Source organism: Tinamus guttatus, unplaced genomic scaffold (genome assembly GCF_059628265.1).
Source record: "Tinamus guttatus ecotype Peru unplaced genomic scaffold, ASM5962826v1 Tinamus_guttatus_pri_ptg000356l, whole genome shotgun sequence".
Lineage (NCBI taxonomy): Eukaryota > Metazoa > Chordata > Aves > Tinamiformes > Tinamidae > Tinamus > Tinamus guttatus.
Genome location: NW_028288890.1, coordinates 2740481 through 2748660, shown reverse-complemented (window position 1 = coordinate 2748660; position 8180 = coordinate 2740481). Strand labels below are relative to the sequence as shown.

At 46.6% G+C, this 8180-nt stretch overlaps 1 protein-coding gene across 1 annotated transcript in view; it reads left to right on the top strand.

Annotated features, from left to right (window-relative positions):
- Positions 1 to 1631: 1631 nt before the first annotated feature.
- GTF2I (general transcription factor IIi) overlaps positions 1632 to 8180 on the top strand; it is a 54297-nt gene continuing 47748 nt past the window's right edge. The window contains exon 1 of the mRNA XM_088530099.1: positions 1632 to 1653. The gene's annotated coding sequence lies outside the window, so the exon portion shown is untranslated. The remainder of the gene's footprint in view (positions 1654 to 8180) is intronic.

Below are 8180 nucleotides of genomic sequence, written 5' to 3'. Positions count from 1 at the left end.
AGGGAGGGGAGACTGAGTGGAGCCATGAGCCCAGAAGGACAAAAAGAGCCATCTGCAACGAGATGGGGGCCTTTACAAAGGAGGGAAATAGGGCAATTCCCCCACATTCTTCAGCAAGGGGGACAAAGGAGTTGGTGAGCTCAGGTGAGAACAGATGGCGGGAGGCCGGAGTTCGGTGTAGGCGGCCGGGAAGGCTGTAACTTCTGAGTACCTTGGCCAATGGGGAAAAGGAGAGGGCGTCCCTCGGTCGGGAAATTAGGATAAAAGGGGGGCTGCGTCCTCCAGCAATTTGAGAGACCCCACAGGGATATGCCCAGTGGACTCTCCCTTTATTCGAATAAAGTTTTAGGACTCCTCTGTCTCCTTTTGGACATTCAGTTCTTGACAGCGAGATTTTCCGCACACAAGGATCTAAACAAAATGTTGACATTTATCAAAATGCTAGTTAATACTGAGGGTTTGTTGTTGTTATTTTTCATAGCGCTCAGCTTTTTGATTCAGAACAAATTCTGAAAAGCCAACATTTGCCTCCAAATGGGAACTTCATTTTCCATCCAGTTATAATCTCAAACCTGACTTTCCAGGCAAATTTAAGTGATGCTAGGTAAAACACTTGCCAGGCTATGGATGACTTAGAAAAATAGATGGTAGCAATTCTACTTAGTGCCTCTGGGGAACAGCAATAGCAGCAACTAGCAGCCATAGAGAAGTTACTTCTGTGTTGTGTTACTGGAGTTTATGCAAACCAAGGGCCAGGTTTCGTGCTTGAGGGGAAATTGTTGCCTCTCCAGAGAGCTGCATTTGGGAACATTTTTTTTTTTTTTTTTTTTTTTTTTTTTTTTTTTTTTTTTTTTTTACTAAACGTGTCCAGTTTTCGCGGTAAGAAGCAGAGGGAACCCACGTTAGAAACAAGCGGGGCTCGGGTCCCTCACGGCCGCTTCTCGCCGCCTCAGGCCTCGCTCCCCTGCGCGGCGCACAGCCCGCCCCCCGCGCGGGGCACCACGGGAGTTGTTGTTCGCCGTCGCTCCGTAGCGCGGCGCCGGCACCCCCGTTGAACTACAACTCCCATCAGGCACCGCGAAAGCTTTACGCGTGAGCAGTCGGAGCTGCTCGAACAAAAAACCCACCTCCCCTCTCCCGGAGCGGCACCGGGCTGCGAGGGGGACGGAGCGGCTGCGCCTGGCGCGAGCGGCCGCCATTGGCCTCGCGGAGGCAGCGCGCGGGCTGCGCAGAGAGCGGGTGAGCGCGCGGGGCGCGGGCTGGGCCCGGCGGCGGGGACGGCCGGCCCGGCGCGGCGCCCCCTCGTGCGAGCGCGGAAGGGGCGGGGACGGAAGGGCTCGTCGGCCCGGGGTCCCGGTCGTTGGGAGGAGGGGGCGCCGCCGCCTCCCATTGGCTGCGGAGGGGGGCGCGCACGTGCGGGGCCCCGGCGGCGATTGGGTGCGGGCTCCAAGGCGGCGGGGCAATGTATGCAAAGCAGCACAAGGGGCGGGGCGGTGTATGCAAAGCAGCACAAGGGGCGGGGCGACAGGCGCCGCCCTCCCAGCGCCGGCGGGTTCAGGCCGGGCACGGGCCTCGCTGAGGGCCGCGGGCTCCCCGAGCCCCCGGTCCCTTCCGGGCCTCAGCCGCGGGGTCGCAGCTGCTCCTGCACACAAGGTACGAAGCAACCAGATGCTCTTGGTGCTAACGCAGGGGGTGGATGTGCGGGCTGTGCTGTTACAACAGCGTTTTGTGCTCTGGTCTCCGGCCGGTGGCTAAAATGATGTCACCTAGGGGAGAAAAAAAGTGGTTTTGTGACTGTGAGCACCCACTGGACTGGGGAGGTTCAAATTATTGATAGGAGAAGTACAGCATGGAAGATATGAAGTGTGTGCTATTACTAAGACTTTTATCGATAGTACCCAGGGGGGTTTAGGTTTGTTTTCCTCCTTAAAATCTAGACCTGATTATCTTCTAAACTCCTATACGCAAGGCAGCTGGACTGTGAGCTCGGTCTGGCACTGAGGCCTCACCTTGCAGGTGTCACGTCTGCGCTGCAGGGGGCTGGCAGGGGCAGCAGCTTCCTGGGGTGGGTGTTGAGGCCGGGGACACGGGAGAGCTGCAGGGCTGAAGGCAGCAAACAAACCTGCCAAGGCTTTGCTATGAGGGTGAGCTCTGGAGCAGGCTGCCCAGAGAGGTCGTGTAGTCTCCTTCAGAGAGATTCCAAACCACATGGATGTGACTCTGTGCCATGTGCTCTAGGTGTCCCTGCTTGAGCCGGGGTTGGACTGGGTGACCTCCAGAGGTTCTGTGATGCTGTGACTCCGTCTGCAGCAAAGCAGCCAGCAGCAAGGGCGTCCGTAGCCACAGGTGAGGAGCTGATGCCTGGGGGATGTTGATGCTACGTCCTACACCTGCCTGCGTGGGTTGTCTGCCTCTCTGGGGTTTAGTCACGGTGGTTTTGGGCATCGTCATGTTTTTAGGCATGACCTTTTATGTTCCAGCTCTTTTTGCAGACTACTGCCAAAGGTTTGATGCTGAAGTCACGTGAAACATCTGCACGGTGTCTGTTTAGCGAGTGCATCCGCCCCTTCACAAGCTAATCTGACATCGTTATTGGTGTGTATAAATCTTCGGGCTAATATCCCATAATGAGGAGGAGCTCGAAGCTATGGTTTAAAGTGTTTCTTATTTTTTGTTTCTTTTCGTCTAAACCTTGTTATGCAATTAAAATAATTAAGCTTCATAAAATATACAGAGAAAGAGAGCTTGTAAATCTGTTGAGTAAATTTGGTGGTATAAAAATTTGTTCCGTTAAATGTGATGGTTAAATCTATTCCTAAAGATAGAAGAGTTGTTTTGGGAGTTTGAGATTTCCATAGAGGCAAGCAGTTTAACAGGGATGGGGAAATATATTTCTCATATTTGCTCTGTTTTAAAATTCTACTGCTTTGGGAATATTATATACAATTCTGGAAAAATCTCATCCTTTTATAACTGTTTGAGCTTTTTAAGAGCAGCTAAATGTTGCAGTTCAGAAGATTTTTGGAGTTTAGCGACAATGCTTTATCTAATCTATGCGATTGCAAAAAGGAGAAACTGTTCTGTGGTGCATCAGTTCAAAATCAGATTTTTATTTTTTAATTTAAAGTTACAACATGTAGTGTAGCACTTCAGACTGGCCAGCATGGCAGTGTTGGTGCTTCTACAGCTTGGAAAATCAATCGCAGCCGTTAGGTTCTTTCTCTGCTTCGCTCAGCTTGGTCCGGGATCTCTCATCCTATGGGTGTATGGGCTGGTTACTGGCCAATCTCCAGCTTATCGTTTGGACACGAGAGCTTGGTTGCAATTTACATCCTTCTGGAAAGAATTTGTATTTTTCTGACAAAGGAATTATTGACAAATTCTCAGGATGTTGCTCGAAGTTGCCTGTGTGAATGTGTGTCTTGATCCTGTTAGCAAGGTGGTGATTCTAATAGGACAGAGATAAGTGTTGCAATTTGAGGAAGAACATATGTAATTGATGTCAGAAGGTACCAGAAACGAATTTTCTAAGTGGATAAATAGTAGTAGAGTTTATATTAATTCACTTCTTAAATACCCTGTGTCAGTGTTGACAGACACAAAGAAATAAAATAATAATTATTTAACACGGTTGGCGTGTTGACAAAGTAAATAGAATTACATGGCAAAGAAAAATTTCATGAGACGGTCAAGACTGCCGTGATGAATATTTCATTTTGTTTGCATGGTTTAACTATAAATCACAAATATGTGGGTCCTGCCATAGGATGCTCTGCATACATTTAAAAAAAAAAAGGGGGGGGGGGAGTAAATTTGTTCTCGGAGACCATCTGGCTCTAACACAGAAATGAACTTTCATCTTAATAGTAGATGTCTTAGTTATTCAAATTAGGTGACGATTTATTTCTGTGTAATTGCCTAGTGAGGTATAGGTTAGATTTTGAATTTGAATTTTATCTGAAGCTTTGTGATTATGAAGTTTGTTTTGTGTCAGAACGTCTAGAAACAGTGAGATGTAGGCTTCCAAATGAGAGAGGTCAGCAGTGCTTTTAAAGTAGTAGCTGAAGTTGCATTTTACTCTTTTAGTGCCTCTAATAAGAATAGCAAAGATAGGAATAACCTAAGCTATCTAAAAAGTGATCGCATGTCACTGACTGTCCTAAGAGTACCTGGAAGGACGGGAACTAATTTTTAGTTTTCCTTTTAGGTGGGTCTTGGAGCTATATTATGAACCATGTCAACTCCCCTCTCCCCTCACCAAAATGCTGCTGTTTGAGTGTAATTTTGTGCTATTTTTGCATTATTGCACCTGATGTTAAGCATCAGGTGTCTCCCTCTAGGATCTTGAGACATTAGGAGCGCATGTTCTTTGGTTATTGTCCTTCTGCTTGACTGCCCTAGGAGAAAAAAAAACAGAAGTTTCAATCTGTGAACGCTACGACAAAGATTGAGATGTGTGTTGTTTACAGGAAGATCCTATTTCTGTGCCTGGCGCGATTCTGTGAATTGTTTCATTAATTGCATCAGGTATTGGGAATAGCTGCTGCTTTGAAGCCACCTTCGTGGGAAGGCAGCGGGCTGTGTCTTGCTGATTCTGCTGCTGCTGTGGGTTAAATCCCTGCAGTGGGTGTTGGATTGAAAGGGCCACAGCAAATGTCCCAGCTGCTGTGTTTAATGGGTCACCGTCGCAGAGCTTGTAGTGGCGCGACCGAGAAACAGGCTGCTCGTGTGAAATCCAATCTGTGCTGCAGGTCTGCACGCCTGCTATTGCAGTATAGAAAGCAACACAGTTTAAGGTTAGAGGGATGCATAATTTCAGAAAAGGAGCAAGAAGGTTGACCTGTGTTTTATTTTATTTTTATTTTAAAACTTTTCCCAAATAAGCCATTCTGATGCTCCTGATAGCAGAGGCTTGGGAAAGAAAAGCCCATTTGGATGTTCAGGGAGCACGTGTGGAGGGGGCCCTCCAGCACACTAGCCCTTCCGCAAGCTGCTTTGATGCCCCCAAGGATGGCATTTTGCCCAAGGGGCTGGCTAGGGGCTGGCCCTTTGCATTTATGTGACACTGATCTTCAGCTGATGAGCCTGGGTTCTTCAGGTTTGTGCTGCAGACACCCCTGGTACTGCCAAACAAGCCGGCTTACATCTGGAATGGTTACACTAAACCAGAGGAGATAAACCCTGATGGATCTGAGCTGACTGCATACTGTCTTGTATCTCCATATTGCTTCTCCTTCCTCTTCCTGAGTCTCTGTCTCATTCTAGGTGCAGATCGTAGAGCTAAACCTTGCCAGATCTGCTTCTGATCCTTGCTTTAACTCCGATCTGCCTCTGGAACATCTGCTGCTGCTGCTTTTCCTTGGTGTGGGGGGATTTATACTTCAGACCAGGCTGGCTCTCTGCATAGGCAACTTGGATATTGCTCATATAAACTGATTCAGAATCCAGATGAGCTGAATGCAGATAGTGAAGATAGCAGTGTTTTTCTGTGAAAGAAATCCCAGATACATTGCTTTTATTTCTCTTGGGTTATGGCTAATGTGGATCCTTTTCTTTCAAGAAAGCTGTGTATATCTGGAGGCAGTCCGGGTGTATTCAGTCCAGACTGAGTTGTCACTCAGTCTAAGCGCCAGCATTTGTGCAACGCCTGAGCTCAGTAATGCTGGGAATGAACCGAGACCTACATGTGAGATTTGTGTAGTTTTAAAGTGATTCCTGAAATCTCATGATAAGTAGAGAGATCCCTCTGCCTGGACTGTGTGGGTCAGCTAGGAACAAACTGGGGGGTGAAAGTGAGAACTGTCTAACCGTGTTTTCTAGCAGCTTGAGTGAATGTGTTAGGTGCACGCCACAACAAAGCTAGGTTAGCTACGAAATGTTGGATTTAACTCTTACTGGAGCATAGTAACTGGAGCATAGTATTGCTGATCTAAATTGCAGAAGACAAAAAAAAAAAACCCAAAACAACAACAAAAAAACTCGGAGCCAAGGTCTGTTAACAAGGTTCTTTGACACTCAGCAGTTAGCTTGTGCATTGCTAATCTGTGCGGTTGGGGAAAGAATGAACTGTGGCCCTTCATCAGAGGGGCAATGTTTTGGCAGAGTAAATACACTGAAAGTATATGTAGATGCAGAAGGCAAAGAATTTCATGGATGAAATCTGTACCAGCCAGGAAATCCTTGCAGGGAGCAGCAGATCTTTCAGTGGTGAGTAGGGAGGACACCAGCCAGATTCATGTTCAGGTATATCTTGGAGTTTTCAGGAATTGCATCCTTCCAATGAGGGTGGCGGGATGTGCATTTTCTCTGTGCTTAAATAGCACATGAAGCTGATATCTTTCCTTTGCTTCCCTGTGCATCTGCTGAGCACAGGGATTCTGTGAGAGAGGGATTCTGCTGTGTGGGGTTTATCAAGATGGGCACATGTACTCTTTTATGAGCATAAGGAGGAAGTCATTGTGGTTTAGTTTTCACTTACCTCAAGTGTTTTTATTTCTTGGCTCTCCAAAGCAGAAGCAAGTAGCATGTGTGATGAGATACATCTTGGTTTGCTTTAACATCCTCAAAGGTGCTGATTTGTCACTATTTTGCCCCTTGCAAAAGGAAAAACAGCTTTATTAGTTCTGTGGTGTAATGACCACCTTATGGGGCAGGAATGGCAGAGTGCTACTTCCTGGTAGTCTGCCAGGGTTTTTTGTAATCATTTATTCTTGGTTCCAGACCTTTGCTTGGACAAAGGCTGATCTTGGCAGAGTTGCACTGAAGGATTTATGGATATTTATCATGAGTGTTAACTGATATGAAAGTTTTTTTGGTCAATATGAGGTTAAGGCTAATAGCAGCATCGTAAGCGGCAGCCAGATTTTAATTGCTCAAAGAGTGGAATTAAATAGCTCTTTTGGGATAGAACTTTGATAATGGGGAAAGTATTTTGCATTTTTTCATAGCTTTGTACTGGGGGCTTGCACTGGGCAATCGTGTTGTCAACAATCATGTGTTTTAAGGGCCTAATCTTGGAAGCACAGCCAGGTTCAGTAGATCTACCGGATTGTATCATACTCTTGCTAAAAAAATAAGCAGTGTCCCATTGGTATGGATAGAGATGATGATGAAAGCTTATGCTCGAAAAGGAGAAACTGGTGAAATTTGGAAAATCTTTCACATGTGACTTGCTGTTAAATGAGTAGGAATAAATATTCTTATGTTACCACAGTGCAACAGGATGTCTCCAGATTCAATATTCATCTGTTACTGCTCAAGCTGTTTAAGCAAGCATGAGGATCCTCCACATACAGTACGCTAGACTTCATAATTTGGAAGGAACCTTCTGATATGCATTAGCAAATTGGTCCCGTGCCCAACTTGGATGCAAATGGAAGTCCCAGCTGCTGGGGTGGCGGCTTCACGGTCAGCAGACGGGCTGCGCGGGCTGTGCTGTACCCCGTGCCAGGACGGTTGTGTGTGCGGCTGTACCGGGAATGAGGTTGGGATTGCAGAGCCCCCTGCTCCCTGGGTGAGCTCCCTGGCGTGATTTAACTGTGCCCCAACCTTCCAGGAATGAGGTGGTTGCGCATCACTAGGTTCAGGAGATATTAAAGTGATTAGAAGGACTGCATCAGTGAGTAGAGATGCAGAAAGAAAAGAGGAGAATAGGAAGAACTACGTAGTTGCACTCTAATTTTGTCTTTTCTATCATGTTATTAGGGTGCTATTTTGAAGTCAAAAAACTGTAATGTTACATGCCACTGTCAACATCCCAGCCCTCAAAGGAGAGTGGAAAAACACTTCCTAAAGATGAGCTTTGGGAGTGATGAACTGGAAGACATGACTCTGATGTGGAAATTTTGTCTTGTTTTTCAATGTCATGTCATAATCCGTTTCACTTCCGATATGCTGCAGGCAATTAATTGTCTGCCCCTCTGCCTTGGCAGGATAATCCCGTTGTCCTCTGCCTTTCCAAGTGATTTGACCATAGCTGTCAACTAACCTGGTCACAGATCACTGAAATTATCAGCTTTAACATCTGTCCATCCCTTAATGTTCAGTCTCGAAGGTTGGCTTTTTTTCCAGACCTGAAGAACTCTGCTCTAGAATTTATTTAATCCTTTTATTGCCCACATCTTCAGATGGCTGCTGGTTGTGTCCCTGCCAGTTAATCCATAATTTACATTTAAAGCTGT